Source organism: Furipterus horrens, unplaced genomic scaffold (assembly GCF_987537825.1).
Source record: "Furipterus horrens unplaced genomic scaffold, mFurHor1.1.pri manual_scaffold_13, whole genome shotgun sequence".
NCBI lineage: Eukaryota > Metazoa > Chordata > Mammalia > Chiroptera > Furipteridae > Furipterus > Furipterus horrens.
In genome coordinates, this window is record NW_028327183.1 from 29,755,020 (window position 1) to 29,769,988 (window position 14,969).

Here is a 14,969-nt window from a genome sequence, read left to right on the forward strand (position 1 = left end):
GACTAGCTGTGGACACATACTGGCAGGAGGGAGAAAGCATTCCAGAAACTGGATCTGGGCACCGAGCACTGAGCATTGACAGACAATGAAGCTCCAAGTCTAACCAACACACCGGACATTAAATACGCATCTCTGAGTGAGAAGAGAAGGACTTGGAAGGGGCAGAGCAAAGGCAGAGGAGACACATAAGGGAGAGCACTGCACCTCACCTAGGGACATTCAGTTACCTCTGGCCACAGTGAAGCCTGGGGACTGACAGTCAAAACCCTAGAGTCACAACCTCTCTCTAGAGCCTCTGCTTTCAGCCACAGGACCATACTGCCTTCTCTGGGTTTTCTTAGCCAGAAAAAAAAAAAAAAAGTCTTCTCTGGTGTTGTAGAGGGTTCTCCAAGCAATACTATCCTCTGTGTGCGCACAGGCCATTTGTAGATGGGGAAACTGAGGCACAAGCAGACAAGTTTCTGAATCCACAGGGTGATCAGAAATCTCCTTAAACCAGGTGTATATATAGGGGCTGACAGCCTCTCAGATTCTCTTTGAAATGTGGCAGAAAGAAAAGTTCACACAGAGAAGCAATCCTGATTTTTTGCTTTATTCCTGATGAAAAGGATTTCAGATAGGAAGTTGGGAGGTGAATGTATGCACAATAAACACCCATGCATGCTCTCTCTCCTGGGAGAAGAGGCCAGCTCTAATGATAATACATTTCCTGAGAACTTTCCACTCACTCCAAAACTCTTCTAATTATGTCTGGAGTCTTTCCTTCCTATCCCACAGGATGAGCTGGAATAGGCTGCTCAGGAGCCTTATCTCGCGCATGGCAGCCTGGAGGTGTGCCAAGCACTGGAGAGTGAGAGCGGGAGGGGAATCCCGGCCCCCAGTGCTGTGACCCTGGCCAGTCACCTCCCGAGATGCATCTTCTCACCTGCAGATGGGAGGGAGCCAGACCTGTTTCCACACACAGGTGTCACTGGAAGGATTTGATGACATGATGAATGGAAGTCCTCCAGCTCACCAGCAGCCCAGAAAGTCACTCTTCTCACTGTGGCTCTGAAGGTCATAGGCAGAGGCAGCTTACCTGCCTGCCCCACCATTTTCTTTCTTTCTTTCTTTCTTTCTTTCTCCCTTTCTTTCTTTTCTTTCTTTCTTCCTTTTTTTTTTCCTTTTTTGATATGAAAAGATTATTCTCTTTTAAGGAGCTCTTGGGGATTAAGAGCAGCTGCCTTCTCTTTCCTAAAGCCAAATGTTTTTTCAAGGACACATGGGCACCTGAGCCAGCAGGTCCCCACCTGGTTTTATAATTCACCAGGGTGTCCCCAGCCATCTCACAGAGCTTCATGCAATTCTGGATGAAAACAGAACTCAATTCTCTTTCCTCTACATAAGTGGCATAATGGGTTACAAAATGTAACAATGCATAGTATTTTATACACTATATTGTATTACATGTATAATATATGATGCTTATACTTTCCATATAAAATAAGACGGTGATGCTGGAGTCAGAAACAACAGGTGACTGTGCAGGAAGAACTCAGGGACAGGAAAGCTGCTCGACCTTGTTCCCAGGCCTTGGCCAGACCTCAGAGGTCTTGAATTATCACCCTGGCCTGGCCACTTAGACCTGGCCTCCTCCATTCTGTTTCCTGCTCTGTCACATGGGAAAAGGCTCTCATCATGACATGGAAAAGGCTCACCCCGCGATATAGCTGACAGGTACTGAAGCTCCAATGTGCTCACCTGAGTGTAAGTCCCACATAGACAGGTGTCTAGGGACAGGCTCAGCAGGAGGCATCACGTGCACTGGCCCATTTATGCCTTCAATAACCTTAAGAAAGTTACTCTGACAGTTCCTGGGTACAGATGAGGAAGCCGAGGCTGAAAGAAGTGAGGTCTCTTGCCCAAACCAGTAGAACTAAGGAGGGAACGTTCTGGAATCCTGCGTCCCCAAGCCCATGTCATGCACATCTGTACACACTGCCTCATGGGCTGGCCACTGTCGGGGCTCCCTGTTTCTTTATTTGCACCTTCCAATCCCAAAAATGCAGCTCCCAACACATATCCAAGCTGGTGTACCCTTTCACCCCCTCTTCCCTGGCAGCCCGCAGCCTCAACCTATTACTCAGTCACTCACTGACAACAGGTGGGGAGTCATAGGGGAAAAAGTGTGCCCCCTCCCCATTCCAGAGGCAGCCCTACCCTTACTTATCCTCCCAAAACACAGGACTCTGCTCTCCACTCTTGGATGGGGCTGGACCTCAGAATCTAGCAGCCTTGGTGGTTTTCAAGGAACAGTAAAGAGTCTAGCTCTGTGCCTAGCATGGGGTCAGCAGGTGCATGTGGGCCATGGCGTCAGAGAGACCCTGATGCCATGGCCCACCCACCAGCGCTATGACCCCAGGTACATAACTCCTACAGTCCTCAGTTTCTTCATCTGTAAACTGGAGGCAATTTTACAGAAAAGCATTTGGCTCACTGGGCTTCTGGAAGAATTAAATGGAATGTATATGGCACTTAGCACAGTGCCTGACTGATAACTCAAAAATTATAGCTGTTATCACCATCAATACATCACCACATCACCGTTATCATTTCACCATTATCACCACCACCTTCATTATCATCATCACCACCACCACCGTCACCAATACCACCACCATCACCATCACCACCACCACTATCACCATCATCACCACCAATGCTATCATCACCACCATCATCACCACTTCCTCTATAGATGCTTTGCTGGGACAAAGACATTCTTGTAACAGACAGTGCAGCCTTGGTTCAGAGCTAGTTGAGAAACAATCCAAAACATGTCTGAAATCTGGTTTCCTCAGCTTCACCAGCATATTTGATTTAGTTAACCCACTTCGACATCAGCATGACAAAGGCAAGAAGCCAAGAGAAGGGCTGGTACCTTGAGTGTTCCGGTTGGCTGGTCCAGCCAGGGCGTGGTGAGAATTACTCACTCTGTGGCCTCTTTCAAGACCTGCTCACGAAGTAAAGAAGTTACTTCAGAGGCTCCCATCCAGAAACGGAACACTTTCTTCCCACTTGTGAGCTCAGTGTGTACGCAGCCAGGATGAGAAGCCACGCCAGAAGGCTGTGCTGCGGTGTCAGGAACGTTAAGATCCCTGGTCGGGGAAATGAAAAGCAGGGACGTGCCTGGCTTTCCAATGACAGTGGCCATTGCTGAGTGTCTCCACTGCGGTAATAGCCAATGGTTTTCTAATCCCTGAAGAATGTGTGTGACAGAGAGATGCCCTTAACCTGTTTCCTTCCCTCCAGAGCTACCTTCAGCATGGAGCTTGCGTCATTCTTGGCAAAGGATATGGAGAGCTCTGATGAGTGATTCCTTCCCAAGAGAGTGGTTGTTATACCTGTTTCTTTGAAAAGGGACCCAAGCCCAGATGTGCCAAGAGCCACACTGCAAGTTGGGCAATGTTTCCTGGCACAGTTAGGTCTTGATCTGATCTCTGCTTGAATCCAGTTTTCTGCAATATGGGATGGCTGATGTTTATTGAGGGTGTGCTCTGGACCAAGCCTTTGGCTAATGGCTTCACATATGTATCTTGTTTGCTCTCTGTGACAACCCAGTAAGTTAAAAATGTCAATATCCCCTGTTTATGGATAAGGAATCCAAAGCCAAGAGATGTTACATGCAATTCACTCAAGATCACTCAGCTAAAAAGTAGGGAGCTAGGATTCAAGCTCAGAAAAATCTCTCCCCGTAACCCTTATCATTAGCCACCATGATTTTTGGTCTGTGCTGGTCTGGGACTGTCCCTTCCTACTTCTTACTGCTCTGTATCTCAGGAACTACATTTCCCAGGCTCCTTTGCTCTCTGACTTCTGGGCAGGCCCCAGCCAAAGGAACGCAATTGTGGAGAAATTGGGACAGGAGCAGAGAAAAGTCAGGGTATTTCTCCTGTCTCTCTTTCTGCTCAACTCCTCAGTGGCTCCAGCTTCTATGGAAATGCCCTTTATTCCGTGGTCCCTGTTCCTGCCAGACAGGATCACCAGGGTGCCAGCTTTCACCAGGTGACCCTGGCTCCCGGGTTCCAAGACACCACCTCTTCCTTTGTCCCTCCAGCTCAAGCAGAAGCTCTTTTTAATTCCTGTGGTGCCTCGCCACCCCTACTTGATATCTCCGCTCACTCATCAGCTATAAAACCACATCCTTGTATTAAATTCCTGTTTGAAACACCTAAAGTAGTTCCAGTTTGCAAAGAGGACACAGTGCTCATGAGAAGGACAGGTGGTAGACATGCGGTGAGTGCAAACTGTCTTCTTGGCATCTCACACTACTATTAGGATAGACACTAGCTCATTTTGCCCTGGCAATAAAACTTCACAAGCAGGTGCTAAAATTAGCCCCGTTTTACAGAGGGAGAAAGTCCAGCGGGCTAAGGTTAATCAACTTGCTCATCTGAGAAAGAACAGAGATGGGATCCAAACCTTGTTCTTCCGGGTGCCATGCCCCTGCGTCCCGCTGCTACCCCCAAATTTGCAGCCTGTTCTGCTCCCATTGGCTGAATCATGCAAATGCGTGACCTGTACATGTTCACGCACCTGACAAAAGCCAGCCCAGACCACCACCTGTGGAAAGCACGAAAAGCGTGCTTGGGATTCTGGCTGCTTTTGAGCTCTTGGGTTTCCCCTGCCCACACCGTGTGGCCTGAGCTGGATGCCCTCAGCGAGAGCTGCCGTGGCAGGCCCGGATTTATGGCTTTGTTATTACTGTGTTTTGGAGTTTTTACAGCTCTGTGCTCCCTGGAGAATCCCAGCGCTTTCTCTAGGACTTTTCGGTCAGACCGAGGAGGAAATATCCAAAATGCTGGGAACATCCTGTGTCACAGTGTCTCCCTGGCCCCCAGGTACCGGGGCCTTTTGTTTGTAGCCGGAGGGAGGAGGAAACTGATAAAGGGCAGGAGCTGGGGGTGGCGGGAGGGGAGGCCGGCAGCGGCACCTCTGTGCCCTGGTTGTTCTCCCCCATGACAATGTCCCCAGCTTCCTGACCAAAACAGTCATCACTGTGGGCCCTCTGATGTGCAGCCAGTGCTTGCGCTGGAGTGAGCCCCCCTTAATTAGCCTCTTACTGGCTCAGGGCAGATTGCTGACTCTGCAAGGAGCCAAACACACTTGCCCGTGGGGTCCAGCAGAGTTTTGCCCACATAGGAAACAAGGCCCCATTGTCCTGCCTCTGCCCCTCCCCCACTGCCCAGCCCTCTCCCAGAATCCTCTGGGCTGTGGCTCTTCTAGAGAGTTTAGGCCTAAATTCTAGGGGGAAGGATGGAGTGGGAGGGGCACAAGAATAAGAAAAGGAGAGCAATGGTAGGATTACAGGCTGAGCCTATTAAAAAATACACACACACACATATAAATAATAAAATAAATCATAATCAAAATATCTAAAGGTCTGGAACAATATACACTAAATGGCTAATGGGTGGTTTTCTCTGCTTGGTGAGGTCAATTCATATTTTTTCCTTTATCTCATTCTATATTATAAAAAATATTGAATGAGCATCTATTACTTTTTATAGAAAAATATAGCTGTTTTAATTTAAGAAGTGTTACACTGATTACTTCCTGTAATTTTCCTTAATTCAAGCCAATGGAGCCAGGAGCAAAAAGATATTTGGGATGGGGAAGAGCATAGACTCCGCCGACTCTTTCTCTGGTGTATGGGTGAGCTTCTTGGTCCCTCCCTGTCCACCAGGTCTAATTGCTTCCTCTTCCTACTTGGAGAGAGGAATGTTCCTATAGGACCCCTGCCCTGGCTCTATCCCCTCTACAGTCTCAGCACTTGTGGGGCCCCCAGGCCTGGAACGGCAGACCAGAGACAGCCCAGCACTCAGGAAGGGGCCAGGGGCTCTCAGGCCGTCCACATGCCAGGCCTCATGGGAAGCCCCCGGCCTCATTAGTCAGCAGCCCTGTGTCCACAGGCTGCACAGTGACAGGCTGGGCCCTGGGGTGGGCAATGGATGGACAGGGACAGAGGCACCAGAATCCCACATCAGCTGCCCGCCCCCTAAAGAGACTGGACCCTGGTGTCCCACCCAGAGAAACAAATGTGACCTGTCCTCTGACCTCCAGCTCACCCTGTCTCCCCTCTGACCCACCCCAAGTCCAGCTCCCCCCCTGCTTGTCCTCCATCCAGGCAGCTGCAAGGCCACGTGGATGCTTTCAAGTACAGGTTTGGGGTTTCCCTAGCGCCGGCTGCTGCTAAATATATACTGTTATTGACAGGTGACATGTGGAAGCTGCTTTTGGTGTGGGCAGAGCACAGAGGAGCCATTCATAACTCTGGCTTTAAGGGGCAGAAGAAATGCCCCGCCATGGTGACAGATGTCCTCACACCCAGATTCCAGTCTCCAGTCCATCTCTAGGCCCTGAATGGTGCATGGCATCTGGGATGATGAGCTGCCCTTCTACCTATGATTCTCCCCAGCAAGAGCCTCTCAGAGCCCCTGGGCATGTGCCTTTATAGTGAGTGAGCTCCCTAATCCTCTGAGCAGGGGCACACGCCCACACCTCACTGGCCTCATTTCATTCAATACAATGGTCAGCATTGTGTGCAAGGGATTCTCGCTCCCATTTTAAAGAGGAAAACTGAAGCAACACTGCTCCCAGCTCAGAGGCTTTGCAACTGCTATCTTGTCTGCCCAGAATATTTTTCCATGTGATCATCCTATAGTGCACTGGAGAGTCAAATGTGGAAAGCGCTTACAAGCCCTGAGCCATCATTTAAGGAGTCTGGCTGGTGGAACCGCATGTGGAGAGAAATGCTGGTGGGGCCCCTGCTGCCCCGAGGCCCAGCTATTTGAGTCCTCCAGCCCAGACGCTAGGAGCAAAGAAGCCTTTAAGATGATCCTGGGCCCAGCGACCACCTGCCTGCAGCCCTGGGAGGGTCTGAGTGACAGCCTCCTCGCTGAGCCCAGACAATACCTGCACTGGTAAGCCAGTGCTCTGGGGGCATCTCTCATGCAGACCCACAAACCTGAGCCCCACTGGGCTCTGTGGTCTCCGGGGAGTGGGCATCCAACACGGACAAATCCCTATGAGAAGACTCGTGCCCCAGGTAAGTCTATGTTAGCAGGAGCCCACTTTTCTATTTGAATCCATAAAAGCTTCTAGGAAGGAAAAAAGGAAGGAAGAAAAGAAGCTGTGGCTAAGAGTTCAGTGGGCATTGGGAATTGTTAGATGCGTTATCATGTCTATTCTTCCCCACCATCTGTGAGTTAGGCATTATTATAACTCCCCCAAGAAAGGAGGCTCAGAGATGTAGAAAAGTTGCCCAAGGGTACAGCCTATACCTGCCAGGCCTGGGATTCAGAATAGGTTTGTCTGATTCTGCATTCTTTACCAGTAACTGAATCGTGTGGGCAGAAGGAGAAGGGGGAGAGGGTTAAGCCAAAACACTATCTACAGAGCTATCCAAGTTAAACATGATCTAGTTTAAAATACTGAATCTTGTTCTCATTGTGATCAATATTTTTTTCTTTCATTGAACAATCTGGAAGTCTGCGGCAAGCTTCAGGAGGCATAAATGAAGAGATTGGGTAGGTTGGGTTATGAGAACCAGGGATCCAAGTGGCCTCCTGCAACAGTGAAAAACTTACACCCCAGACCTGGCCCTATCCTTTCCTGTCATCCCAGTCTTCCTGACAATATGGCAGATGGACTTCTTACATGACTGGCAGGCTTCCAAGAGCAAATATTTTTACACACAAGGGGACAGTCGCGTGACCTCTGGTGGCTCAGCATCGGGAGACATGGAGCATCACTTCCCCTGCATTCAGCTGCTCGGTCACCAGCCCACCCAGATCCACAAGCAGGGTCATGGGCCTACCTCCCCATGGCATGGCGTTTGCAGCTCTGTGGTGAAACCGCCACACAGGACATCCTGTATGGCCCACAGCCCACTGGCTTCCATCTCACTCAGAATAAAACCAGAGCCCTTACCAAGACCACCTGGACTGCCTTTCTCCTCTGCCAACTGGGCCCAACAGCAACCACCCTCCTCGTGCACTCCACCCCAGCCACGCGAGCTGGCTGCCTCTCTGTCCATGAACTCTCTGAGCCCACAGTCACCCCAGGACCTTGGCTTTGCTGTTCCCCCTGCCATGCCCAATCTCTCACTGCTATTTCTGCTCTATTATCTTGTCAAAGAGGCCTGCCTCCCACCTGACTGAAGGAGCATCCTTATCCCTCACCACTTCTTCCTTTCCCTAGTAATATTCATAGAACTTACTACTCCTGTGTTTTGGAACATCTAGCCAACCTCTTGAGAGCAGGGCTTTGGTTCACAGCCATATCCCCAACAGCTAGAACAGGGTCTTTCCCTTAGCAGATGCTCAACCAGTATTTGCTGGGTGGATGGGTGGGTGGATGGATGGATGGATGACGAATCCAACAGTTGATCTTGAGTTCTAAAGGTAGGGGCCCAGCTCTGATGACCTCCCTAGTCTGCACTGAGTGGCCCCCTGACCAGTGACATCAGCTCACCTTCTCTCTTGGCATCTCCCTCATTGAGACTGACCCAGGAGGGTCTCCCAGGCCTGTCAGCTGCAGAGCGTGATGAGATAAAGGTGTCTTTCTGTGTTTGATGGGAGACCCTGTGTCCAGGCATGCTAATTAGTGGGCCCACTGCTTCAATAAGAAGCTACACCTGGACATGAGGTGTGACTCAAATACTTCCTCTCTTCTGTGACAGGCAGAAGAGCCTCATCCAGGAGAGAGTGGGGCATCTTTAAACACTTATATACTGTACATTCATTGTAAAATGAACTAGAACATAGATGAGAAAACATGGGGGTGAGGAGCAGGTGAATTCCATAGAATCTCACCACCTAGAAACAACACACATTTTTAAACACAGTGTGCTTCCAATGCTTTGGGCGGCAAATGCTTTTTAAACTTTTTACTGAAGTATTATATACCTGGTGGTGGTGGGGATTGCATCCATCAGAAATGTACAGTTCAAACTCTTTTTTTTAATCCTCACCTGAGGATATGTTTATTGCTTTTAGAGAGAGAGGAAGGAAGAGAGAGAGAGAGAGACATAGATGTGAGAGAGAAACGTTGATTAGTTGCCCCAACTGGGGATTGAACCTGCAATGTTTTGGTGTATGGGATCACGCTCCAACCCACCAGAACCAGTTCAAAACATTTTGCCAACCAAGCATACATGTAACTGCACATATGTGAACCGGTGTATAACCGTGCACACACGAACATGTGTATAACTGCAAACAAGAAAACATGTGCATAACAGCACATGTGTGAGTCTGCGTGTAACTTGTAATATGAACGTGTGTGTAACTGCCTGCTCCTTTACATGTCGGCCTGCGTCCCTCACAGGGCCAACCCCCTAAAAAGAGCTCAGGTCATTACCCGGGCCTCTCCCATGGGTGGCCACCACTTTCCATGGACGGATAAGACCAGAATCTGTCTCCAGGCTAAACCAGGGCCAGGACCACCAGGCCTGTTCTGCTCCCGCGTCCTCAGCCCGCCCCTGGCGTTGCTTTCTGCTCTAGAGCTCGGAGCCTCCTTCCAAAACACGAAGGGGGCCTTCCTGAGACCACAGGGCCTCAGCTCCAGCCACCCACCTCTCAGCGCCCCCGCACTCCTCAGGAGAAAACGGGAGCAGCCCCAGCCTACTGGCCCCCATCAAGGCTTCACAGAGGCCGAGCAGGCGGGGTTTGGGGAAGATTTATCAGCCTCTCGGGCCCTGTGAAAAGCATTCCGTCAAAGAATTTGAAAAATGTGTCTCATATTCAGCATTTGGAGACAGCTATTCCCTTCTGAGAAGGGCAAGGGATGTAAAACCCATCAGTCCCTGGTGTGACTGCCTAGCAGCCGGGAGAGCGGGTCCTGATGGGCAGAGGGGAGGGCTCGGAGGCCAGGTGGCCAGGGCAGAGAGTGACCCTGCCTAGCCCGGAGTCCCCTAGAGGGGAGGCCCACGTGGCCTGAGGGGACCAGGGGGTACAAAGGGTAGAAAGGGGTCCAGCCTGGGATGAATGGGTCCAGGCACCCTGTGGACAGAGCACCTGGGGAGGAATCAGATGAGGTGCCAGGACACTGCCTCAGAAATTCGGCCTGGGTCCGCCACGGCTTCTGCCCTGAGCCACGGAAAAGGGGAAATATATGGCTGGCAGACAGCAGCTTCCTGGACCACCCATTGGGGACTGGGGAGGCTGCTGCTCTAAAAGCCTATGATAAGCAGGCAGTGGCTCCCAGCCAGTCCGAGGACAGTGGGTTTTCCAGTCCTGCTCCGTGCACCCACCCCCAAGTGGGGCTTTCCACGAGCTGAGAGCCAGGGCTTTGAGACATGTACACAGGTAGTGCAAGGTCACTGACGCTCTGAAAAGCCCACCAGTGGATTCCTCAGTGCCTCTGCACTCGCCAGTCCCTCTGCCTGGGACTTTCTCCACATCTTACTTTGCTTGTCTCATTTTGTTTTAGCCCAAATGTCACCTCCTCTGACAAGCCTTCCCCAGACATCACACCCTACAGATGTGCCCTCTGACATCACACCCACACAGGTGCACACAATGCACACATACAGCTGTGCACACACTGGCCTACATGCACACACATGTATGCACTTGCACACACATGCACAATACAGCTATGCACACAGGAATGCTTGCACATGTTCTCAAAATACACATATATAGCTATGCACACACTAACATGCGCATGCTGTAACACACGTGCACACTCATGTACACACCACAATATAGCAAGGTGATTAGAAGACAGGGCCCTGGAACAAGACTGTTTTAGTTCAACTCCTGCCTCTGCCATGTGGCCTTGGTAGATGACTTAACTTCTCTGTGCCTCAGTTTTCCTCTGACTATTTGGGGGAGGGAGTGTTAGATGAGGTAATGGGTGTGTAGGACTTAGCCTGCTGTTGCAGCGTTAGGACACAGTGAGAGGCAGCTATCATCTTCACCCCATCATATATATGAGGGGTAACCCCAAAAACCAGAATTATCTTCTGGAGGGTGGGCCCTTGCAGTACAGGCTTCCCCCACTAGGGGAGTGTTCTAGGAACCCATCTGTATCAGTGCACCGGCTGGTGTTGTTGTGAGAGGCTGTGTTCAGCTTCAGTGAATTTTTTTAAAAGACTCAACGCATTTGCCCATTTCACAATGGGTGATTTACGAGCACACCTGCCTTCACTGCACTGAGTGTTCAGCAGTTTTTGACCAAAAAAGCATGACCCCCATGCCCCACCCCACCCCATTCACTCAATCTCACCCCAAGAGACTTTTTTGTTTCCCTAGATGAAAAACGTCCTCAAAGAGAAACCTTTGGCGATGTGGAAGAGGTGAAACAAAAAACAGCAGAAGCACTAAAAGGCATGAAAATTGATGAGTTCAAAAACTGTTTTGAGCAGTGGAAAAAAAGTCTCGATAGGTGTATTGCATCAAATGGAGAGTGCTTTGAAGGTGACTGAAGTTTAAACATGTAAGAATAAATACACAATTTTTTAAAAATAAATTCCAGGTTTTTGGGTCCCCCCTCATATATATTGTTGAATATATCTATATGTGTTCAACAGTATCTGAAATTATTTTTGCTACAGGTCTGCTTACTTCTCTGCTCTTTCTCTCCCTGGAATTTAAGCTGGAGGTCACCTGACCCTTAGTGAGGGCAAAGAATGATGATAGGATAGACGATGGATGAAAGAATCTTCTCAGTCCCCTGCCTGGGAGCTGGGCTATGCACACTCCATGTGCAGAGAAGGCCATTATCAAGTGGTGGCAGAGTACTGCTATAATGACACTTGTGTGCTGTGCTCTGTTCTAGGTCAAAATCTCATTTCATCTTTGCAACCAACCCATGAGATGGGTCCTTTATATCATCATTTTTCAAGCAAAGAAAAATGGAAGCCCAGAGAGGGTAAGTAAATTAGACAAGGTCACACAGTTGAGAGCAGTAGCCACTGTCTTATAACTCAAATCATTTGACGCTCAAATCCCTGCAATATGGGCATTAAAAAAATCCCTCCTCTTTATCACCCTACTGCAAGATGCTAAAGGGCTTATACACATTTTCTCATTGAACCTTGCGACAACTCTATCAGAAGGCTCTACTATGATCTCCTGACTAATGAGTTACCTGAGGCTTAGATGGGCTAGGCGATGTCCTCAGAGCCACCTGGAACCACAGTATGTGGAAGAGCCCTATTCAAACCCAGGACTGACTCAGGCTCTAGTTCATTTTGCTATGACCTTCCTTACTTTCATGGCGGTATTATACCCTCCCCCCATTTAGATGGAAAAATTGAGGTTCAGAGAAGGCAAATGACATGCCCAAGGCCCCTAGGTCATCAATAGTGGGCAGTCTGGACTGGTATAGGTCACCCCACAACCCATCACAGAAGTTCCAGATCTGGGAATTCTGTCTCAAAGTCTCATAGGACACCCCACCCCAGCTAGTCATAGTCATAGTTGGGAAGCAGATTCATGGTTGCATCTTTCCCAGTTTTCTCCCAGGAGGTTAGTGAAGGGCAGCCCCCAGCCCTTCCCAGCCTTCAGGAGGAAGGCTCACAATGAGGCTTCCAGCAGAACCCCCACAAGCTCAGCACCCCAGGGGCCGCCTAGTACCTGGGCAAACTGTGAGAAGGACGGCAACCAGCTGCTCACTCTGTCCCCAAGACAGATCAAAACTGCTTGAGTGACATTCTTGGAACTTTCCCCCATGTCCTTTGCCCGGAATCACCGGACGGCCAACCCCCAGGAATCTTCCTGCTTGAAGGAATCAAATCCACTGTTTTGCTGCCCACGCTCAGGACTCAAAGGGTCTCTCAGAATAAGGTTTACAAAGCAGCTTCTGGATTTGATTACAAGGAAATCTGTTCCCCATCTCAACCCCTCAACTCTCTCTGCCCTCGACTGCAGGAATGTGACGCTGGCTGATTTCTCAGCAACTCCCTCATTCCTTGCAGACACCGAACTGCGAGCCAACATTCTACCTAGCTTGCACGACTCACGAATTATAGTGCAATTGAAAGAAACATTTAGCCTTCTGAACATCTAAACAGGTGAGGCATGAGCTTCCTAGGGCCTCTGTAACCAATTGCCACAAACTGGGTGGTTTAAAACAACAGGAATTTATTGTCTCCCAGTTCTGGAGGCCAGAAGTCTGAGATTGGGATGTCAGCCAGACCAGGGTCCCTCCAGAGGCTCTAGGGGGGATCCTTCCTGCCTCTTCCAGTTCCTGCTGGCTCCAGGCGCCCCTTGGCTTGTGGCCGCATCACCCCAGTCTCTACCTCCATCTTCACATGACCTTGCCCTATGTGTGTCTTTCCTCCATGTCTCTTATAAGAAATTTGTCATTGGATTTAGGGCCTGGCCAGGTAATCCAGGATGATCTCATCTAAGATCCTTAGTTTAATCACATTTGCAATGACCCTAAATCAGGTCACATTCATAGGCTCTGAGGATGAGGACATGGACATATCTTTTTTGGGGGGGGGGGGCACCATTCAACCCTCTACAGGGAGTTTTCTTCTTTCTTCTGAGCAAGAGCACAAAGAACCATCACCTCTCGGGTCTGTCCTTGGGGAAGGACTGAGTTGGGCAGGGATCACGAGCCAGTTGTTCTAGTCCCAGCTCTGTCAACACCCCCTCAGGAGCTCTTGGTCCTGGTCACCGCCTACGCTGTTCTCAGAGCTCAGCACGCAGCAAGGACCACAGCCGACCAAGGGCCAGCCTCCTCTGAGTTCATATGCCAGTGGGGAAGATAGATGGTAAACGGTTGTTTATGAGGGTAAATGGATAAATAAATACGCCCTGTGGTGATAGATGCTGTGAAGAAGAACGTAGTGAGGTGAGGACAGAGAAGGGAGAAACGAGAGCACTGCTTTAGGCAGAGCGCTCACCAGAGGCCTTGCTGATGACAGAGCTGCGGAGTCAAGGGGTGAGTCCTGAAAATAGCTGGGGGTCCCTGCAGGCAGAGGGAGCCCCGTGCTAAGGACTGGTGTGGGCATGCACTTGGGGTGTTTGTAGAGCACTGAGAAGGCCAAGTGGGGTCAAGGAGATGACAGGGCAGGATCATGCATGTTTGGGAATTTCCTCTGTGCATAGAAGCTCCTGGAAGATTTCCAGCAACAAGCGATTGAGTTGGCTTTGCCTTTAAGGGGATCACTGTGGATGGCGACTGGACCACAGGGTTCCAGACAGAATAAGCAGGAAGCTCTGAGCAGACAGGAAAGGAGGCCTGGGATGCTGTGCTGGGCGGGGCTCCAACCCTGCTCCTAGGCCTGGTACCTCATCTGTGTAATGAGAGGTTAAATGGAGAGTTTCATCAACGACACTCAGTGCCTCTGAAGTTATACACCCACGTCCATCCATGCCATAAGGAAGGGGACAGCACACGTGGCCGTCACCACCCGAAACAACCAGTGAACCGCCGAGCCTCAGAGCTTCCTGTAACATTGGAAGTTCAGCCACTGTCATTTGGGGCCAGCTGATGCTTAGTGCTGGGGGCTGTCCTGTGTGTTGTAGGGAGAGTCGCATCCCTGGTCTCCACACTAGATGCCAGTAGCATCCCCCACCAGAAATAAGAACCGACACTGTCTGCTGACAGTATCCCTTGTGGATTATAATCGCCCCAACTGAGAACCCCTGTCCTGGAGGATGGCCAGCATGGTCTGGCACAGCACTGGGCTTCCGGGCTCCCGGGCTCCCGGGCTCCCACAGACCCAAGCGGTCCCTTAGACCCCTGCAGGGGTGGGGACAAGAGCACCCCTGGGTGCTTCCTAAATACTTCATCATCATCTCTGTGCCCCAAATACATCACATTGTCATCCTCATTTATTGCCAGCTGGCCCTGAGACCTCGGCGGGTTGCCTTCCTGTGACTCTCAGCCATCTGGTCCCTAATGCAGGAGCAATGATAAAATGACCTGGTGCCCATCCATCCCCTCTCAGCCTCAGTCCTCGGTCT